Below are 24,217 nucleotides of genomic sequence, written 5' to 3' on the forward strand. Positions count from 1 at the left end.
TGGATATAGCTTTATTTTATCACCATAAAAATATAGAGTTGGTTTATATTAGATCAAGTGTCACAAATTCCAAAGCCAGCTTCATCTTAGACAAGAATGCACAGCTACTTTTCTACTAATAACTTAAAAACCTGTGTTTTTCTGATGGTTATACCTCGAATATATCAAGGTTGGTGAATTAGAAGGATTGCAGATTGTATAGAATGAAGAATTATGATTGTCACGTGTTTATGCAAACACTCATTTCATTAACTTGGCAAAATTCATTATTAAAGAGGATATGAGATGCACTTATAGAGATCAATCATTTTTTTAGAGATACATGCTCTGACATGACCAAAAGTGATGTCTTCTTCCAAGTGCAGAAATATCGAAGTAATAAATAACCCGACAATACCGGGGTTAAACCACATGGAGGTGAACTATATAAATTATAAATAATAATAATAATAATAATAATAATAATATTGATGATGATGATGATAATGGTGATGAGGATGATGAGTTAAATAGAACTTTGAGATGTAAGATTAATATAAAGATTAAACAATGATAAAAATAGTTGTCAAGTTTAGAGGATTCCCTAATGGTATTTCAAATAAGTATTATATAAACTCTTTTTATGACTCAACTGGAAACCACACACAAAGGAGGTTCCAATCGGAAAATTTATCATTTATAAATTATTAACATGATCATATTAATTATCTTATTTAAGTAATACAAATTTTTAAATATTGTCAAGAATTCATGATGCTAACTTATGTTAACAACAAATTAAGTTTCTTTCATAACATAGGTGTAGGTTATACCATACGATTGGCCATAAAAGTGAAAAACATTTGTTGTCCCAAGTATTATACAATACAAATCTAGATTAACCTTTTAACAAGCAAGGTATTAAGAATTAATAAGATAAAAATGATCAGACATGTTAATAAGAAGTTGTTTAGGATATAATCTTTGAAGTCCATATTGAGTTTATATTATACTTATCCTAACACTGATAGTGAAATCTTTTCACCTTGACATAATAAACTTAGCTAAAAACAATAAAAGAAAAAAAATATAAATAAACAAGATGAGAACATTATTATATAATTATAGTAAAGGAAATGAAAGGTATACTTAAGTATTATAAAAATATAAAGAAAGAGAGTAAGAACATGATCTTGATATGAAAACCAAGATGCTTGAATGCATGAAAAATACTTTCTTTTACAAGCCAAAATTTAAAATTATTGATTTATTGACTAATTGTTGAGTGGGTGGCCATATTTTGATTTGGTAACAATCCTTATCTTCTTGTCTAAATAAAACGTCATTGTTAACATTGGAATTTTAACAATTTATCTTCATGAAAGTTCTAGAAAATTATCTTAGATTTCCAATAAAAAAAATAATTGGTGCATTTAGACTTCTAGAACTTGAGATATAGGTTAAACACTGAACAGTATCTGGACTGTAGGACAGATTCAAACTTCTTTGTTGTTGCTACAATTTGAAGTTAAAAATAACCTTTTTGAATTTGAACTCTTCATGAAAGTTTTAAACCTATGTCTTAGCTTTCCATCCATATAGAGCAGACCTAAATCCAAGTTCTACAGCTCTAGTTATGATCCAATAACCAAATAATGTTCTAATTTGAACTAAACCAACATTTCTTTTCTAATCTTAGCCCTTGCTTTGTCTTCTCAATTTTAATAGTTAAACTCATCAATTAATCCCTTGATTTATGTGATAGTTCTGCATTTAAAATAAATATTTACTATAAATTAAAGGTATCTTCTATTATTAGACATATTATTATAAAATATGTTCTAGCTAAAGACTTATTGATACTTCAACTATAAAACGATGATATAAAATCTTGATAAAAATATATTTTTAAATACTAATCACACTCTCCAACCATCTTATTACTAGTCCCTGATAATCATAGTATTAAAATGAAAAAATAATTTGCAAGTTCCAAAAAGTAAGGCATTTATCATTCAACTTCTATTAATCTATCCAAATAAACAAACTCTCATTAACTATTTAATAAGCAAAGTATTAAAAGTGAACAAAATAATAAATACAGAACATGTTAATATCAAACATTAAAGTTTATATTGAGTTTACACTATACTTATTCTTACACCTTAGTGTAACCTTTTCACCTTGATATGATAAACTTAACTAAACATAATAAAATAGAAAAATAAAAATAAACAAAATAAGAACATAAATAAGATAAAAGTTAACTAAGTAAAGAAAAGGAATTGAAAGGCATAAATAAGATATTAATGAAAGAAAAACTTAAGCATTACAAAAATATAAAACGAGAAAGCAAGAACATGATCTTGATTTGGAAACCAAGATATCTATATGCATGAAAAATACCTTCTTTTATAGGCCAAAATTGGAAACTATTGATTTGATGACTAATTGTTGAGTGGGTGACCCCATTTTGACTTGGTGACAATCCTTTTCTTCTTATCTCAACAAAACGTCATTAATAACGTCAGAATTTGAACCAACCTTATACATGAAAGTTCTAGAAAAATATCTCAGCTTTCTAAGGAAAGAAATTAAGGTCATTTAAACTTCTAGAACTCGAGATATAGGTTGAACACTAACCAATATTTGGGCTGTAGGACAAATTCAGACTTTTGTGTTGTTGCTAAAGTTTGGACTTCCAAATAGCAGAATTGAGTCTTGCCTTTCATGAAAGTTTTAGGCCTATGTCTTACCTTTTCATCCATATAAAACAGACCTAAATCAGAGATCTACAACTCTAGATATGACTCAATTACCGAATAGTATTCTAGTTTGGACTGCACCAACATCTCTTTTCTATGTTTAGCCCTCTCTTTATCCTTTTAATTTCAATACTTCAACTCATTAATCAATCATTTTATTTATGTGATAAGCCTGCATTTAGGATGAACATTTACCATAAATTAAAAGTATTTCATGGTATCAAACTTGTTATAATAAAGCATGTTTTAGTTAATGAGTTATTGATACTTCAAGTGCAAAATGATGATATAAAATCTTAATAAAAATGACTTTTAAGTACTAATAAGCTTAAAATTAAAATGAAATGCATCAGAAGGGAAAACTATACATGATGGTGCACTTATTGTTGTAGGATTCGTGTGATCTTTAAGTGTTCTAACTCGACTATTCTCGTTATGAAGTGACTGGTTATCTTTTTAGTCATATTTTCTGAAAATGATGAGGATACCTTATAAAGTCTATCACTTAACATATGTAACCAAATTCTTATGCATGTGTAGGAAGATAATTAAGGAAGAAGAAAACAAAAGAAAAAGAAACAAAACAAAATAAACAAAGTTAGATACAAGAAAAGTCAAAAGTAAAAATAAAATAAATATTATAATTTATACAAGAATTTATGTCCCTAGCAATGGCACTAAAAAATTGACACGAATAAAAGATTGATGTTTTCTTTCAAGTACAGGAGTGTTTAAGTAATAAATAACCCGAGAAGACCGGAGTCGAACTACAAGGAGGTTAACTATTTAAATTATAAATAATGATGATGATGATGATGAGTTAAAGAGGACTTTGATATGTAAGATTAATATAAAGATCAAACAAAGATAAAAATAGTTGTCAAGTTTAGAGCATCCATTAATGGTATTTCAAATAAGTATAATATAAACTTTTTTTATTACTTAATTGAAAACCACACATAAAGGAGGTTCCAATCGGAATATTTGTCATTAATAAATTATTAACATTATCATATTAATTATCTTATTAAGTAACACAAAACTTTTAAATATTTTCAGGAATTCATGATGCTAACTTGTGTTAACAATACATCAAGTTTTTTTCATAGCACAAGTATGGGTTATACCATATGATTGGCTATGAAAGTGCTAAGCATTTGTTATACCAAGTGTTATACAACACAAATCTAGATTAATTATTTAACAAGCAAGGTATTAAGAATTAATAAAATAAAAATGATAAGATATGTTAATAACAAGTTGTTTAGGATATGATCATTGAAGTCCATATTGAGTTTATATTATACTTATCCTAACACCATTAGTGAAACCTTTTCACCTTGAAATAATAAACTTAGCTGAACATAATGAAAGAGAGAAACATAAATAACAAGATGAGAACATCATTATATAAGTATAATAAAGGAAATGAAAGGTATAAACAAAAGATTAATGAAAGTAAAACTTAAGCATTACAAAAAAATAAAGAAACAGAGCAAGAAATGATCTTGATATGAAAATCAAGATGCCTAAATACATGACAAATGCCTCATTTTATATGCCAAAATTTAAAATTATTGATTTGTTGACTAATTATTGAGTGGGTGACCACATCTTGACTTGGTGACAATCCTTATCTTCTTGTCTGAACAAAACATCATTGCTAACATTAGAATTTAAACAGATTGTCTTCATGAAAGTTCTAGAAAATTATCTCAGATTTCCAACAAAAAAACAATTGGTGCATTTGGACTTCTAGAACTTGAGATATGGGCTAAACACTGAACAATGTCTAGGTTATATGACAGATTCGGATTTTTACGTTGTTGCTACAATTTGAACTTGAAAATGGTCTTTTTGAAATTTTAGACTCCGTGAAAGTTTTAGGCCTATATTTTAACTCTTCATTCATATAAAACGGATCTAAATCCAAGTTCTACAGCTCCAGTTATGATCCAATAACTGAATAGTATTTTAGTTTGAACTGAATCAACATCTCTTTTCTAATCTTAGAATTTAAACAGATTGTCTTTATGAAAGTTCTAGAAAATTATCTCAGATTTTCAACAAAAAAATAATTGGTGCATTTAGACTTCTAGAACTTGAGATATGGGCTAAACACTGAACAATGTCTGGGTTATATGACAGATTCAGACTTTTACGTTGTTGCTACAATTTGAACTTGAAAATGGTTTTTTTGAAATTTTAGACTTCGTGAAAGTTTTAGGCCTATATTTTAGCTCTTCATTCATATAGAGCAGACTTAAATCCAAGTTCTACAGCTCCAGTTATGATCCAATAACTGAATAGTGTTCTAGTTTGAACTGAATCAACGTCTCTTTTCTAATCTTAGCCCTCGCTTTGTCTTATTAATTTCAATAGTTAAGCTCATTAATCAATCCCGTGATTTATATGATAGACTTGCATTTAAGATGAACATTTACTATAAATTAAAGGTATCTTATATTATTAGATATATTATTATAAAACATGTTCTAGCTAAGGAGTTATTGATAGTTCAAGTGCAAAATGATGATATAAAACCTTAATAAAAATACAATTTGAAGTACTAATCATGCTCCAACAAGTTGTAAACACAACACATGAAAAAGCTTGAAAAGAATATTGTCTAGACAATATGCAAACTTAAGATAATATTCTCTCTATCATTTCTCGACTCGATGGAGCATCTATCCTTACGTTTACCTTTTGAGGCAAAAGGTGAAGGCTTAGTTCGTTATAGATAAACGTATTTATTCGAGGGATTAGGTATTACACATGAATTGTAATTAAATTTTTATTGTCTTTTTTTATATAGTTTAAAAAAATAAATATTATAATTTATACAAGAATTTATGTCCCTAGCAATGGCACTAAAAAATTGACACGAATAAAAGATTGATGTTTTCTTTCAAGTACAGGAGTGTTTAAGTAATAAATAACCCGAGAAGACCGGAGTCGAACTACAAGGAGGTTAACTATTTAAATTATAAATAATGATGATGATGATGATGAGTTAAAGAGGACTTTGATATGTAAGATTAATGTAAAGATTAAATAATGATAAAAATAGTTATCAAGGTTAGAGAATCTATTAATGGCATTTCTAATAAATATAATATAAACTCTTTCTATTACTACACATAAAGGAGGTTCCAATCGGAATATTTGTCATTAATAAATTATTAACATTATCATATTAATTATCTTATTAAGCAACACAAAACTTTTAAATATTTTCAGGAATTCATGATGCTAACTTGTGTTAACAATACATCAAGTTTTTTTCATAGCACAAGTATGGGTTATACCATATGATTGGCTATGAAAGTGCTAAGCAATTGTTTGAATAGTATTTTAGTTTGAACTGAATCAACATCTCTTTTCTAATCTTAGAATTTAAACAGATTGTCTTTATGAAAGTTCTAGAAAATTATCTCAGATTTTCAACAAAAAAATAATTGGTGCATTTAGACTTCTAGAACTTGAGATATGGGCTAAACACTGAACAATGTCTGGGTTATATGACAGATTCAGACTTTTACGTTGTTGCTACAATTTGAACTTGAAAATGGTTTTTTTGAAATTTTAGACTTCGTGAAAGTTTTAGGCCTATATTTTAGCTCTTCATTCATATAGAGCAGACTTAAATCCAAGTTCTACAGCTCCAGTTATGATCCAATAACTGAATAGTGTTCTAGTTTGAACTGAATCAACGTCTCTTTTCTAATCTTAGCCCTCGCTTTGTCTTATTAATTTCAATAGTTAAGCTCATTAATCAATCCCGTGATTTATATGATAGACTTGCATTTAAGATGAACATTTACTATAAATTAAAGGTATCTTATATTATTAGATATATTATTATAAAACATGTTCTAGCTAAGGAGTTATTGATAGTTCAAGTGCAAAATGATGATATAAAACCTTAATAAAAATACAATTTGAAGTACTAATCATGCTCCAACAAGTTGTAAACACAACACATGAAAAAGCTTGAAAAGAATATTGTCTAGACAATATGCAAACTTAAGATAATATTCTCTCTATCATTTCTCGACTCGATGGAGCATCTATCCTTACGTTTACCTTTTGAGGCAAAAGGTGAAGGCTTAGTTCGTTATAGATAAACGTATTTATTCGAGGGATTAGGTATTACACATGAATTGTAATTAAATTTTTATTGTCTTTTTTTATATAGTTTAAAACATTTATTTAATTCCATGAAGGTACTTATTCAACCTTGAGAGAAAATTAAAAAAAACAAAAGACATATGTTGAGACTTTGATATGTAAGGCCTATATTATTGAAGAGATTTTAACATTCATCTCATATTAGTTTGAACTTCAATTGAGAATGAGAATCAAACACATTCCAAGGTATGATGATGGTGGGGAAGTGCCTTTATATGGGAACTTGTCAATATTGTCTCATCCCAAATGACTCGTATGAAAAATATATTGTGAGGGGAAGATATTTGTTAGAAATATAATATTTTTATTGATGTTGATGTTGAGGAGTTGAATGATGTTAACGTACATACACAAGTCGATGAAGATGATAGAAACAAAATGAACATAGAAGATTATGATGAAGATAAGGACGAGTCAATTGATGAAGTAGAAGATAATTTTGATTAATTTGCACAACATAAATGTGTAATATCATAAACTATAATATAAAATTTATAGATGAAATTTACTTCAATGTAATGACAATGATGTCAATTTATTATTGAATGATAAGGAAATATTTATTTTATTATTATGACGTGTACTGAAGTTATTATGTTGTGTGTGCATTTATAAATTTGAGTATTTGGTTGACGAATAGATAGTAAATACAAATACAATTTAACATGAGATAATGTTTTATACAGATGAAAATACTGACAAATTATACATTATATCTAAGTATACAGACAACATGTGTCTATCAATATATTCCAATGACTGTAAGACTGTTCCCCTTCTTTTTTACACTATTTATAATATTCATTACATACAGGTATACTGATGGAATGCATTCGTCTGTATGTTCCAGTGACTATGAAAAATGTTTGCTTCTTAATGTGTTAATAATTAAGATTCTTTTGATTGTTTACTTATTCTCCAGCAGTATCACCAATAAATTGAAAAGTCATCGGTAATATTTAAAGGGTTTTTTAAAAATTTTCATTTGACTTTACAGACGAAATCACCGTCAGTAATGTTTTTTGTAAAATTAAGTTAAAAGACAAGAATAAGATAGATGAGGCTTCACCCTTTTCTCTCTCAAAGTCATTTCTCTCTTTTTTTTTTTTATCTTCTCTTCTCACTTTTTTATTTAACCAAAATCAAACATTCACTTCTCTTCTCATTCTTAAGTATGATGTCTTTCTTCACTTTTCTTCTTGTTTTTTTTTTTGGTTTATTAACAATCTCTTTTGTTTTTATTATCAACCGAAATTAAGCATGTCATTAACGTAATAATTTTTCATGGATTTTCTTCCTTTTATGTGTTTTTTTTTTCATTTTCTTTTTGCTTTCATTTTTGTTCAATTTTGTGTTCTTAACAATTTTATGAATTAATAAATGTGTTGAATTTTAGTTGTTATTGAAATAATTTTTGCATTATTTGTTTAATTTTAGTTATTTTTTTTCAAATTTGTTGTTCAATTTCAATTACATATGTAGGATTAATTTTAATTATTATTTTGAATTTTTTTTAATTAAAAAAATATAAATTCATGGTTAAAAATATTATCACGTAAAAAATAAAAATTTTCTATGAAATTGAATTATGCTAAATTGTTAGAATAAATTGAATAAAATCAATCGATTTATGGGTAGTCTCCCATATAAGGGGTGCTGCTAATTTTTTTTAATATAAATTATTAATTTTTTTATCTATTAATTTGTATAGATGCTTGAGGAAAGTCTATTACATGTCGCGAGGATAGAATCACTACTAGTTCTTTTAACATCGATGGTGATGACCACGAGTCATTAGGCGTTGACAAAGAATAGGCACTTAAGGCACAAACATCGACTTATGATGTAGGCTCGTCAAGTGTGAAGCCACAATGTTGAAGGGGGTTCCCTTAACAACGAGATCCATTTACCTGCAAGTACGAGGTCTAGTGGAAAGATGATATTTCTATATAAGTTTGTTTTGTTTTTACAGTGATATGTTTAATAATTTTTGAAAAAATAATTTCATTTAACGAATGGAATTTTAGGTTTACAAAAATTAAGGCTGCAGGAACAATAAAACCAGCTTTTAAATTGTTGATGGAAATCTCATTATTTTAATGGAGTTAGGTTTCCAAACATCTTGAATGGAAATTGTAGGTCGATATATATTTTTTAAGGTTCAATGTTAATATTAACTTTAATATTTTCTTATGTTAATTTGGTTAATTCAAGGAAAAATTTGAATGGGAAAGAGCTAATAATAATGATATGAGAAGGGTTTGAGAAAATCACGCTGCAATTAAGTAAGGTTTAATTGAGGATAATTTTTTTATTTCAAATATGAAGACTTTATTTTTTATTTACTATTAGATAATTAATTCATATTTTGTACCATATAGGTTGTGTGATTTTGGTATAAGGCACAAAAAAGCTAAAAAATATAAATAAGAAAGAAAGCTTCCAAGCTGGAATGACATGGTGCTGTGGAAGGATTTCAAACTGCTGTACATGGTTATATGGGTGTAATACATTTAGCACGTGATGTCCGCGTGTTTCATGCAATGGTTATAGTCTAGTATGGAAAATCAGAAATGGCGTGTTCATGGTTTCATTACCAAGCACATTGGCAACTTCGTTCTCTTTGTTTCCCATGCAAAGCAGATGGTAGGATTGTTTTTTCTTACATCCATTTTTTTATTAGTTGTTTTTTATAAATATATTTATCTTATAAAAATTTTATCATGTAGACTACGGTTCTTGGACGTGAGTCAAACCCGATGAATTGTTGAAACACATGTGCAAAGTGATGACCGCTAAAAAAGGGTGTAGCTGTTTATGGTATGTTGGTTTTCAAGCATTTTTTTTCCTTAAGTTATTATTTCCATGAATTTATCTTTCTTTCTAGGATACATATAACAATCGATTAAAGAATAGATATAGGAATTATCTTTTGACTTATCTGGATCTTCATTCAGATTTCTGGTTGAAGATAGGATCGTCTAGTAGACCAAATAGAAATCGAGTGTATGGACTCTCTAACACTACGACCAATAACTTGTGGACGACCAGTAGTGTTTTGACCATTGGATGCTCATAATCAATTCCAAACACTGGAATTCCAGAGCTTGCGACGATATTAGACTAACAAGGACAAGCTTGGACGACCCATCTTAATGAAAAACATGAACGAGTCAATGTTGATTATAAAGTACTATAACAATTAGTAATGAAGATGAAATCATATATAAGTGGTACATGTGCGCCCCTTAATTGGCCTTACGATCCAGCGACAACCAACCTCCTCCTCCAGCGATACCTTTATTTCAAATTTATTATATTAGAATGAATAAATGTTTAAATTTGTAATAAATAATTGATTTTAATTATTTTTTTATTTTTATTTAATATATTTTTTAAAAAATATTATTAATGAGATTATTGACGGAACAACTCCTCTGATATATTTCAGAGAAAGATGAAAAAGAATTGCAGCAAATATCACTATTGTTGTTAACTTACCAATGAAATTACCGATGATATGTTATATTTATCAATGAATATAAACAAATAAAAACATCAATAGCATTAAATATGATTTTTTTATTGGTGATATGTTAAATTTACCGATATAGATAACGATAAAATGCAATTGCTAGATTTTTTTAGCATGTTTTGTCCATCTATAAATCCATCAATATATTTATTATCGACAAATTATAAATTACATATTAGAGTTTTTTCAATTAATAATTTTTATTTGTGAGTTTATCGGTAATATATATACTAATAGATTACGACTATAAATACCAATAAAAAATTATTTTGAACAAACTAGTAAATATAATAGTGTTAGATTGATGGAAGGGAGTCACCGGGCATCACTTTAACTGGACAAAATTATTTTTTTCTGCGCATATTTTCCTGCACGCCCAGCAAACAAAGAAGAACATTTTTCATACTTCCAGCTTGACCGTATAGCAGGTACGTATAAATGGTTCTCCATCTCTCTTCTGCACTCTTTCTGCACACGCGTGTGTTCCTGTTCGTTCAATTGAAGGCATGGGAAAGAATTTAGACAAGATTTATCATTGCATTGGGACAATTTCTGGCAGCCGAAAAGAAGCAAAATAAGAACCAACTTATCGGGTAGGTGCTGATAATCATAGATCTTATCAGCTAATAGAAATGAGATATTTGATACTTCCCCCACATGAAATAAATCAAGAACTCAGTTTGACAGTGCCAGATAAAGCTGCCCATAATCTCCAATCAGCTGCAGGGAAAGGTTCAAAACGTGGATGGTTTGAGCATCAAAACAAATTACTCGTTACTTGAAACTGATCATGGAGACCCTTTCCATCCACGGGATGTCTTCATTCCAAGAGGCCATTTTTCAATCTTGGGCACGAATACACATCCACATCAGGAACTTTATTTACAAGGATCTGTCCAGAAGAAATAAGAGAAAAGTTTCCCAGGCGCAGCAGGCCTATCAAGTGGAACAGGATGTTTATGATAATTGTGGCCTCATTTAAATTGATTGAAGCTAAATTACTCTCTCTCTCTCCCTCTATAATATTTATACTATAAAATTAATAATTATATAAGTGATATTTATATTATAAAATTAATAATTAAAGAAGTTTTCAATAGTTATTATAAATAATCACAGGATTTAAATTTGAAACTACATGAAGAATAAACCTATGAAGAATAAACCTCTCAATTCTAAATGTTTACCATTAGATCATTTACTAATTGTTTGCTTCCTAGATTCATTTAATTATATACATAAGGGTATAAGATTTCTTTTTTTTATCAAATACCAATTTTTCTTCTTAACAAAGAAATAGGAGTGATTTGTGGGACTGAATACCTCTAATTAAGTTTGATAAGAAAGTGATTTTTTTAAATCAAATAAAAAAAAAAGACATTCAACAAGCAAACAAATAATAAAATGATTTTTAAAAAAATAAAGATAAAAATACATTAAATTAAGTTTTTGTTTTTCAAGCCACACACTAAAGTAGATAATATTATATTAAAAACAGCATAAAACTTGTTAAAACTTTGTTAATTTTTGTTTAAAAAAACCAACAAAAAAATTCAATAAAAAACAAAAAATTATAGGAAAAAACACTAAAAACACATAAAAAATCAATGAATAAAAAAAATTCGGCAAGTAGGACTAGCCCAAGCCCACACATATAGGTTAACTTAATTTTTTTTAATGGAATGGATGACTTATCATTTACCTTATCTTTTTTTAAAAAAACAAAATAAGCAAACAACATGTCACATGTTCCTCTCCAATTTTAACTACCATGGTAGCCAAAAAAATGGAGAGAGTGTTTTTTTTCTTCTAAAAACTTATTTTTTAACTGTATTTGATAAAAAACAAATTTAAAAAACATTCTAAATATTTTAATAAACTCATTCATAAGGTTAAAAAACTCAAAAACAAAAATCTTCTCAAGCTAAAATTTTTTAAGACAATTTTAAGGTGAAATTAAAAATTCGCTCACCAAATGAAACCCGTTGAAACCAAGATTGATTGTCTAGATGGGAAATCAATGTCAATGATAATTTACTCTTTTTATTGCTGGAATCTAGTGACTTTCTCTTTTTTTTTTCAAACTAGAAACTAGAAAATAAAATAAAAATCAAATTTTAAATCAAATTTTTTTTTTTAATTTTTGAAAGTTGGAGGGATCCAGGTTTTATAATTTGGGAAGCATGAGGATTAAATTGAGTGTTTTTTCAAAAAGTTTAAAAAGCCACTCATCTCCTTCATCTCCTTCATGTTTTTTACTTTGGTCCTTTGTTTTTTAATTTTTAAATTTTTTAATAATGTTAGCTAAATTAGTTTTCAATTAGGTATTTAAATGACAAAATTAGAAAAACAAAAAAACAAAAAAAAAACTCATGAACATATTAAATCCATAATACCCATGAGTGTTGTCTCCGATGACTTGAAGAATAATATTTTTTTCATGCCTTTTAAATATTGTGAATTAATAAGCAGTAAGCATTCCTTATGGCAAAGTGACAGATTTAATATTATTATTTTTTTAATAAAACTTAGTTTGACTAAATAGATGAATTTGATGGCCAACTAATCGAGAGCCGAGTCTCTACTGGGTTTTATTTTGAACTAGGTTATGAGTGGATTATTTGTTTTATTAAAATAACATTGTTTCATGTTTTAAAAACCATGAAACGACATCATTTTTATATTAAAAAATAAATTAAATTGACCTCTTGACATATAAATTAACTCAACCACCCGGCGACCTGGATCGCATCTTTGCATCTTGTAAAATATGGGTTAAATTGTGGCCACAAGATAGCATAGCCACTGACGTAAATCTCAGCCATAAAATTCCAGGCTAATGGTAGTTTAACATGTGCATCTCTCCGCACGACCCCTGTCCAATGGTCCCAAGAGGGCAAAATAAAATGTCACCGTCGCCAACCACCATTCCCTAGCAACGGCAGCGGTGACTGGGTTGGATAATTGGAGAGCAAGAAGCGAGCACGTTCTCAAACAACCACCGCCTCGTTTTATCCCCTAGCAGATATTAAGCACTTGCTAGTCGTAGATAGGGCATCCTTCTTCTTCAAATTTCTCGTCTCAACACTATGTCGTCGGCACAAGCAATGATTAAGGCTGTTCCTTGGCCAAATCATTTTATGTAGTTTTTTTGGGGTTTTTATAGGCTGCCCGCGTAATTTTTTTTATGCATATACATGGGGTTTTTATAGGCTGCCCGCGTAATTGTTTTTTATGCATATATATACACACACACACACAATTATTTTTTTTAAGAACAATCACCTTTTTCTTCGTCAATGAAAAACAATTACCAACATTTTTCAGTAATAATATGCATAACACGAAAACGTTGCATCACACACCAGCCAACAAGCAATTATGGTTAGTCAATGGATGACTAGCTTGAGCGGTAATTCAAATTTCTCCATTAATGATACAATCTTTTTTTATAAAAAATTCTTAAAATCTAGACATATACCTACAAATTAAAAAGAAATTTCAAGGAAGACGTTATATATATATATATATAAACATTAAAGAATTCAATATTTCTTATAAGATTTATTTTTTTAGACGAAACATATAGAAGACGTGTCCCAATTATATATATATATGTATATGTAAACATTAAAGAATTCAATATTTCTCATAAGATTTATTTTTTTAGACAAATGATACAATCATAGTTAAGCTCATTAACCTAACTATAAAAAAAATTAATTTTTATGTAAAGTATTTTCAAGAATTTTTTAAAAATCAAACTAAAATGATTATTTACTTTACATCACAAAAAGAAAAAAAAGAAGAAGCAAAGATAAGTTATATCCTTACCCTTGCTTTAACGTTGCTAGTTTAATTTCCTGAAATAATTTGTAAGATGTGCCGTACTCTCTAGATTTGTTTGAAAGTATAATTATAATTATTTTTTTAAAGTATTTTTAATATTAGTATATCAAAATAATCTAAAAATATAACAAAATTAAAACAAGAAAATTTTAATTTTTTTAAAAAACACATATAAAATAAATACAATGTCATCAAGTGGTTTCACCATTTTAGACTTAGGTTTAGGAATTTGGTTATTTCTCTCTATGTTATTTGTTTATATTGACTGTTTTATTAAAAAAAATAAAATCAGATGTTCAATCTCTTTTGTATTGAATTTTTCTTTATACTATATAATATTGTTTTTTGATTAATGAGATTTCATTGTTGTTCAAGAATAAAAAAGAGTTTTAATTAGTGTCATTCTCTCTATTATAGAATTTTTTTTCTTCCTTAAATTTCTTCAAAATCATAATATTTTTCCAAAAGAAAAATCTTTACTTCTTAAATAGTTTGGAAAATTATTTAAAAAAAAAACTTTTTAATTCCTTACTCATCTTCAAGAACTTTTACCTTTTTGAGTTTTCTTTCCTTAAAAACTTTTAAAATCTTTATTGGTTATCATGTTACAATTTAACTTAATTCAGTTAAATGAACTGAACTTGAGACCAATTCTTTTCTACAAGGTTTATTTGTGGGATTTATACAGGCATTAAAGGTTTGTTTGGGGGAGGAGGGGGGTTCCGTAGGAAATACACTTTTAAACCAATACACATGCTTTCTTTCCCACCCCTCAATCAATTGAGGACCTAACAAGTTTGGATTAAACCATGGTTTTTGACACCCAATCTACTTTATGAAGGCTAATTTGATGACCCTTTAAGTTGAATTTATTTTATTTACTAAAATGATATTATTTTAAATTTTAAAAACTCTAAAATAATGACTTTATCTTAATTAAAATAAATAAATAAACTCGTCATCGATCCAACTAACCCATCTAACTTAAATCAAGTCAAGCCCGAGCTATATTCATTTTGATGATTGATGATGTTGTTTAAAATTATTTTCAAATGGCTTTTCATATTAAAAATATTAAATTTATGTTTTTTAACAATTTTAATATATTAATATTAACAATAAAACATTTTGATATTTTTGAATTGAAAATGTTTGAAAAATTATTTTTTTTATTCGAGGAAATCCTACATTTTAAAAATCATATTTTATAGGCCCAGATAAGTAAGTAAAACCCTTACTATCCTAAATTCTTACAAAAAATACATATTCTGATTTGAACTCAAGACCTGCTAGATCTCAAACTTTCTATCATCATGTTATATCGTTAGAAATGTTTAAAAAATTACTCTATATAATAATATCAACAAACATTAAACTACGATCATAAAACAGCACACAGTCGCTGACCTAAATCTTAGCCATAATGTTTCAGATTAATGGTATTTCTTTATACAACCCCTTATAAAAGGGACCCAAAAGTGCAAAATAAAATGTCATCATCACCATCAACCATTCCTTAGCAATGTTAGTGTTGATTGGATTAGATAATTGGAGAACAAGAAAAGAATTTTTTTAAAAAATTAGCATAGTAAAATAAAAGTTATGACAAAATAATATAATTTTAAAAAATAACATATTTTTATTTTAATATGCTTTTAAAAAGAGATATTTATTAAATATTGCTATTCTGAAATGTGACAACTATTTTATTGTGTTTAGAAATAAACGATATTTAAGTAAATGCGCTTTTAAAGTATGATAACTTAACATTTTGTTGTGTTTAGAAATAAAATTTTTCTTTCAAATATATTTTATGAGTATCAATGATGTAGTCAGTTTTGCGATAACAAATAATTTTAAATAGTTAAATATGAATATGTCATGCCTAGATGTGAATTTATTCCAAACAAATTATATAAATGATCCAACATATATATTTTTAGGTCAACGAGATAGATTTAAGCTAAAAAAATATCTGGTAGCAGTAGGCTGTATTGATGGTTAAAAAAAGATATAATATATTTACCAATTGTTGGATCTCTCTTAATAATTTGATGTTTCAAGAGTGTTGTTTCCTCTATTGTTATTAAATTATTTTCACTGAATTGCCTTGATTTTAAATTAAATCCCATGTGTAGAGATTTGATGTTTTATTTTATATTACATTTGCTCTGGAGAGATTTGAAATGTAAATAAACATTACATTTAGGATTTAATTCAATTAAAAGCTGAATATATAAAACCATTCGTGTAAAAGTTTTTTAAATTTGAAATTTGCTATCACTGCTTTATATTATTTAATCCTTTAATTAATTAAAATTATGTTAAATAATTATATTAATTAAAATCTTAAATTATTAAATGAGATTTTTTAATAATTTATAAATTAAAATATTTTCTTTTCTACTTAAACATTAGGATACCAACTGTAAATAAACTACTACAAGGAGGGCTTTAATGCTATTTTTTTTTTCAACCTATGCCCGTTAACTTTATAATTTACGAGAAACATATATTACTATAGTTGTAAAACCAAGACTATGCTGTGTTGATCTAATACCTAATTATCTTGAGATAAAAAAAAAGAAGAAGAAAAAGAAATAGTTGACTTGGTAAAAAATATGTAATGACTTATTATTTTAGTTGACTCAGATTAATCTAGTTAAAATTTAATTTTTTATTTTTTTTATAAAAAAATAAATTAAAATAATATTATTTAAAAAAAATAACTAAAAAATAACTAAACCTTATCTTAAATTAACACCCGAGTTGCATCGCTTGACATGTCATATAATAAAGCTTTAGTTGAAGATTCACCAACTAGTACCATATTAATTATGGTGCTTTCGGCGCATCATTGTAGGATGGACTAAATTGTTTTTCAATACAAAACAAATGCTAGCATTGTTAATATTTTGTTTTTTATAAGAAAAAATTTAAATTGCAAACTAATAAGTTGATATACATGCTCAATAAAATAAATTAAAAATTATATTATATTTTTAGTAAATTCTAGGAGATATGTTGGTTTAAATTAAATACGGAGTATGCTGATTAAAATCAAATATTAAGTTGATATAAAAATATCTATTAAGGTATTTGATTTCACATCATAATAAATTCTTTTAATTTTTTTATTTTATTATCCAATAATAATTTTTTTTTTCTAGAAAATAAATAATTTAAACTTCATTTAGAAAAATTCTACTATAATTTCTTATTTTTTTATTAATATATTTTTCAACAAAAAAAGAATTTTTTTCTTTTTATCATGGGTTCTTAATTTGATAAGAAACAAAATGAGCGGATCGGGTTTTAAAAAGAGATAACGCAGAGAATAAAAAGAGATTGTGTTGTTATTTATCTGATAAATCCCAATCTCCCCTTCTCTCTGTATATTTCTCTCTCTAGCATAAATAAACATACATTCTTTCTGTCTCACTACTAATATAACTCAGTTCCCTTTTTTATTTTTATTTTTCTAGTTTGGAGATGATCTAAGCTTCTCTATTGGATTTGCAATAACACCCACTTTTTTATTACTTGTGTAATTATGATTTCTTTTAAGCATATTTGTTGGGTGTGTGTTTTGATAGTGTCAGTCTCTTGGACTCTTTGAATTTTGTCCATGGTGTCTGTCGAATGATTGAATCTATGGGGATTCTTGAGCAGATGAAATAATAGGATATGGGAGATTTAATATTTGTTTTTTGCATTTTCTTTCAATCTAATTTTATTCGTGGGGTTTTCATGTTTGGTGATTTGGTTAATTGGGTTTTAATTTGTTTCATGCTTTTATTAGTGAGTAGTTTTGATTTTGAGTTCGATAAATTGCTGTGATTATTGCATGATCTGGGGATTAAAACAAAAACACACTTCTTTATCTGGGGATTTTAGTTTAATTTGATTTATGGGTTTTTCTTATAATTAAGTTTTAATTTGTTTCATGCTTTTATTAATAAGTAGTTTTGATTTTGTTTTGATGAATTGCTGGGATTATTTCCTGATCTGGGGGATTAAAACAAAAGGACACCTGTTTGATCTTGGGGAGTAAAATAAAAAGACACCTGTTTGAATGGGAGGTAGTGAAGCACCATCACAAACCCCAGATCTTTTAGTAGAGAAGGTAATTGTCCAGTTTTAGATTCTCGGACCTGCGTGAAATAACATATAGTTCTCTGGTATTGATCTGGGACGCTGGTGAACTTGAGAGTTGAGAGCCTTTTTGGGCCTTTTAGGGTTTTGTTTCGTCATGAGCTCACGGGGCCCATGGGGAGGGCCTCCTTTTCCTGTTTAAAAACGAGATACTCAAAATGGAGCAAATTGCAGTGATCTGGAGAGAAACAATGAGAGCGACCTTTGTAGATGAGATGATTGGGCGAAAAGCCTTTTTAGGGCTTCTGCAGCCACTTTTCACCTTCAACAACAAATGGGTATTGCAAACTTTCCTGTTTTTATTTTTACTGTTCAATCTTCCAGTTCTAAATTCTCATACCCTGCTTCTGCATCTAGCATTATATTTAAGTGTTTTTGTTTTTGCTATAAAAAAACGGTGTGTTTGGTGGTAATACCAATTACAACAGTCTTAGATGACTTTATATCATTCAGTCAGATGGTTGGCTTGAACCCTAGCTGATCCGTGGTGAAATTTGGCTGGTTATTAGGGTGGATTGTATGGAAGAAAAGTATATTTAGTTAAAATATAATGGTCAACCAAGGTTGCGCTTCTGGCTTTCATAGTCATAACATCTTGATCAATGGCCATTGTAAGAGTAGAGGGATCCATGAAGCAATAACTCTCCTAGCTGAAATGTGCGACCAAATAGACTCTTGATATTTCACTCTTACAGTGCCCATTGATTAAGATGTTATAACATTGTTCTCAAAAGGATTTCTTCTCAAAAACTGCACATCATGTGTTGTACAAGATCTCAACGAAATGGTTGATAGCAGATCTAGTATTCATCCACAGTAAGCATGCTAATGGATCTGGTATCAGATGGAAAAATTATACTGTGTTTCTATGAGGAGATTCTCAAAATGGGAATTTCAATAGAAATATCATTTTCAGCTCAGCAGTGCTGTGGTGGTCTTTCCTCAAAACAGGTAGGCTGCTATAACTCATGTAAGTTATTGTTACCCAATTTTCCACCTTAAGAACAGCACAATCTACTATTTCCTCATCATATGGTGACGTGTCTTGGCTCTAGGTCATGCTGTTGGTTCTACTGTACATATAGTAAAAAGTGATCAGTTATTAGATTCTGTAATAAAAGTGGTAAAGGTGTATTGTTGTTGCTGGTTGTTTCTGATAAATTTTCATGTTTAAGTACTCTTAAGGGATTATTTTAGGGACTCCTATTGTCGAACTTGAAAGAAAACAACTTCTGCCAATTCTCTACACTTCTCCGTCGATCTTGATCTCTTGGTCTATAACTTGTTTAAGGTACGAAGATTGAAGATTTAATGATGGCATCTGATTCTGTTGATTGGGGGTTCCTTTTCTATTTTATTTTAGCCTCTTGAATTCTTTTTGAAGTGTGATGATTGAGACTATGTTGCTTTATTTTGGGGACTACTTTTGTCGAACTTGAAAGAAAACAACCTCTGCCAATTCTCTACACTTCTCCTTTGATCTTGATCTCTTGGTCTATAACTTGTTTAAGGTACAAAGATTGATGATTTAATGATGACATCTGATTCTGTTGATTGGGGGTTCCTTTTTTATTTTATTTTAGCCTCTTGAATTCTTTTTGAAGTTTGATGATTGAGACCATGTTGCTTTACAGAATACAGATTCCCACTTCTGTATCTCAATTACTGTGCCCTGATAAGATACTTCTCATGTGTGAAGAGATTAAGTCAGGTTCAAGAAGAACCCTTTTCCCCTTGTGGTTGTGTGGTTGTCATGTAAATTCTCTCAAGAATTCTTGTCAGTACTTTCATCGTGGCTTGTGTTTGGGCTGTATTCAGCAGCTGTGGTAATTCTATTACTTGGTAGGATTAAACGACAAACTGCAAAAGGAGAGATTTTTGTGGTGTCATGGATCCAAAACTGACTACAGGAGGTTAACAAGTCAAGATTCAAGAAGGTTTTCTTATCAGTTAAACCTCATGCTGTTCCTTGATTGCTGTCAAATTCGATGCCTGCTGCTTCCAAGCCTTTAAAGCTGAAATTTAAGCTAGAATTCAGAGCTGGAGCTCTAGTTACTTCTATTTTGTGTGGCATCCCTGTTGTATAGCATTCAAAATTTGTATGCTTACAAAGAATATAAGCAAAGAAATTGAGGAAATGGTTAACAACTTCTTATGAAAAGGAGAGGGCACTACAGTCTGCATCGATAGGAGCACGAGTTTCTGCCTTTTTATGCATATGAATTGGTAAATTTCCTGACGACTTAATTGTTTAATTTGGTTTTTGATTTCTAGAATCTGCTTTAGAGCAATACCACACCTTTTCTTCTGTTCTCCTTAAAGGTGGAATATTAGAGACATTTATAATCAATTGTGAGCTTTGTTTGGCAGGTCCTGAGAGCCGATGGTATCAACAGCATTAGACGTATGATGCAAATTCTAGTGATCAAGACTGGAGCATCCAGAGCAGAATTAAGCAGAAGGAATTGACTGAATCTAACAACGTGTATAGGGTTGATAAAGCCAAGGATTTTGCTGAATCAAATTCGTACTCTGTGTAGGCTAAAGTTCCAGCCATTTGCGCTGGAAAGAGGGCAGTTGATATCCAATAATTGATGTCAATTTTATTGGATCATCATTCAAGTGGCAGTAATAGCTGATGTTTTCCTTATCTGTTAGCTATTAGCAGGAGTCTAATTATTAGTAACTGTTGCTTTGTAAAACTATATATAGAAAATTAATAGTTCCAGTGGGATGTGTTGTAATGAAAACCTATTTGTTATTTGGTGTGATCTGGGAGTGATTTTGTTGAGTGGAATGAGGTTTCTTGTTTCTTATTCCTGCAACTCTTTGTTTGCAATAAAACTAGCAGATTTCTTTCTTGCTTGTCAACTAATTTCCATTTTTGTAAACTGAGTTGACTTTGTTTACATGCAATTGTTTCAATCCATAGTTTCTTTGGATACCAAAGCATGTTTCGAATCCGTTGTTCTTTTTATGCCTGGTAATTGCAGTGGACATTCCTGCAATCATATAAACCAGGGATTGCAGGATCCTGTCCTCCTTAACCCAACTTGAACCCTGCACAACAAACACCACCACAAAATGACTCTACCTCAATGTTTCACTAGTTACAACGACAAATTTGTTTAAGTCACAATTACGATTCAAGAAAATTATGTCTAAATGATAATACTTGTAATCCTAAATTCACAAAAAAATATTCTAAATGAAATAAATACAAAATAATAATTGAAATTAATCCTATACAATTAATTGAAATTCATCAAAATAATGCAAAAATTATTTTAATAACAACTAAAATTCAACACAACTATAAATTCATAAAATTATTAAGAACAAATGCATTAATTACCAACACATTAGAATTCCCATTCTGTTGGTGATTTTATTGGAAAACCTATAAAAACCTATACTTTATTTAGTAAAAATATTAATTGCCAGCGCGTTGGAAATCCCATTTCATCAATAATTTTATTGGAAACAATAAAACCATTAATTAGCATCGTTGCCTCGGGAAGAGGAACAATTCTCATCACTGACGACCATAACTCGTCGGTATATCTGTGTATAATGAACACCTTGAACAGTGTTAGAGAAAAGAAACAATTCTTATCACCATTGTAATATATTGACAGACATAGCTTGTCGGTATACATGTGTATAATGAACATCATGAATAGTGTCAGGAAGAAGGGGAACAATTTCCATGACCATTGGAATATACGAATGAACATAGCTAGTTGGTATATCTGTGTGTAATGAACAAACCGTCGATATTTCTATTAGTGTGAAACAATGTTTAATGCTAGATTGTATTTGTATTCCCTATCTATCCATCCTATAAATACTTAAATTGATAGTTGCACCCATATCACAATAATACCAATTCATCATAATAATAAAATAAATATTTCCTTGTAATTCAATAATAAATTAACATCTTTCTCATTATATTGAAGTGAATTTTATCCATAAATATTACATTATAGTTTATGGCATTATACTTTTGTGTTTTGCAAATTAATTAGAATTGTCTTCTTCTTCTTCAATTGACTCGTTGTTATCTCTGTTATAATTTTCTACATTGATTTCATTGTTATCATCATCTTCACTGAATTGTGCATGTTCGTTAGAGTTAAAAACAACATTTAACTCCTTAGCATCAACATCAACAAAAATATTCTCAGTGATGTGAAAATTTGAATTTTTATATAAGAAAATAGATAGAGCAACTTCAAATGGATTAATTAACTCACTAAGTTAAAAGACATCATCTTTCATATTTGATTTATCATTGCCATCTTGAACAACATCGACACGACCATTTGGTTTGGTTTTTAATATGAGTAACTAATCAACTCTTGAATGATTTTTTCTAAGAAAAAAAGTGTATGTATGATAAACTTGCTAGCATTGTTTGACAAAAACAAAGATATTGTTGATGTTGTAGAGTCCAGCCTTTGAATTAATTTTGACCAAACCGTTATGGGGATTTATTATGATTTCTCTGTTAGTGGTGTCATATTAATAGCATTTGAATAAAAATACTCTATTATGCTCGTTATGATATTGCAATTCAATTACCTCTTCTAATTTCCCATAATAGTCAACTTCAAACTCATTAAAAGTTGATCCCTTAACACAAATCTCATTGTTATATGTTTATCTACCCTGCCAATATTCCTTTATATGAAACATGTTTCTATCGATGAAATACTCATTATAGCACTCACCTTTCTTTCAAAACCCAGACTTAGTTAAGACAAAGTAAAACTAACATTTCCTTCCAATTTATAAACTTGGTACATGAAGTACAACTATGAATAGTTAACGAGAAATGTACAATGAAATTAAGTATCGCGATAGATAATAATAATTAAATAGCACTCATATATGTTTTGAACTACGTGAAAAATTATTCATCTTATAATTGAAAGGCTTAGGATTTGATCATTTGTGAGTTTTAGGATAGTAAATATTAGTGATGTTTCCTACGAGCTATTCAACAACATATCAGTTTATGATATTATAAGAGATAAAGTGTTCATTAATAACAAAATTGAAGTAGTATACTTATTGAATAAAAGGTCTTAGTTTATCACAGTTAAATAGCATATAATTACATGCTTGTCTGAATTCTATATCAGACAAACATATTTTCTTAACAACATTTTTTTTATACCGATAGTCTAAGATGAGAGAATATTGACAAGTTCTCACTCAAAGACACTTCATCACCATCTTCATGTTTTAAAACGCAGTTGATTCTAGTTCATAATTGAGGCTTGAAATATTATGAGATAAATATTGAGATTTCTTCAACAATATAAGCCTTATATATCGAAGCATCAACATGCATCTTGCTTTTAACTTTTCTTTTAAGGTTGAATAAGTACTTACATGAAATTAAATAAATAATTTGAATTATGAAAAAAAAAGATAATAAAACTTTAATTATATTACATTTGTAATCTCCAACTCTTGAATGGATAGATCTATCTATATTGGACTAGGCCTCCAACTTTTACCTCAAACGGTAAATGTATGGGTAAATGCTTTATTGAGTCCAACAACTATTAAGAGAATGTCATTTTAAGTTTGCATATTATCTGCATGATATGCATTTCAAGCCTCTCCATATGCTGTGTCTACAATTTGTTAGAGCATATATCTCTAAAGAAATGATTGATCTTCAATAGTGCATCCCATAATTCTTTTGGTAATAAATCTTGATAAA

General features: G+C 28.6%; 2 long non-coding RNA genes across 2 annotated transcripts; one reads left to right on the top strand and one right to left on the bottom strand.

Moving 5' to 3' along the window:
• Window positions 1-17,798: 17,798 nt before the first annotated feature.
• LOC105114240 (uncharacterized) lies at window positions 17,799-19,860 on the bottom strand. The gene is made up of 2 exons (XR_840100.1): window positions 19,708-19,860; window positions 17,799-19,654 (listed from the first exon to the last, which is right to left on the bottom strand). It is a non-coding gene; the product is annotated as an uncharacterized LOC105114240 (long non-coding RNA).
• LOC105114239 (uncharacterized) lies at window positions 19,654-21,291 on the top strand. Its single transcript, XR_840099.1, has 3 exons — window positions 19,654-19,768; window positions 20,112-20,703; window positions 20,848-21,291. It is a non-coding gene; the product is annotated as an uncharacterized LOC105114239 (long non-coding RNA).
• The last annotated feature ends 2,926 nt before the right edge of the window (window positions 21,292-24,217 follow it).

The sequence above is a fragment of the Populus euphratica genome, unplaced genomic scaffold (assembly GCF_000495115.2).
Source record: "Populus euphratica unplaced genomic scaffold, PopEup_1.0 scaffold502.1, whole genome shotgun sequence".
NCBI lineage: Eukaryota > Viridiplantae > Streptophyta > Magnoliopsida > Malpighiales > Salicaceae > Populus > Populus euphratica.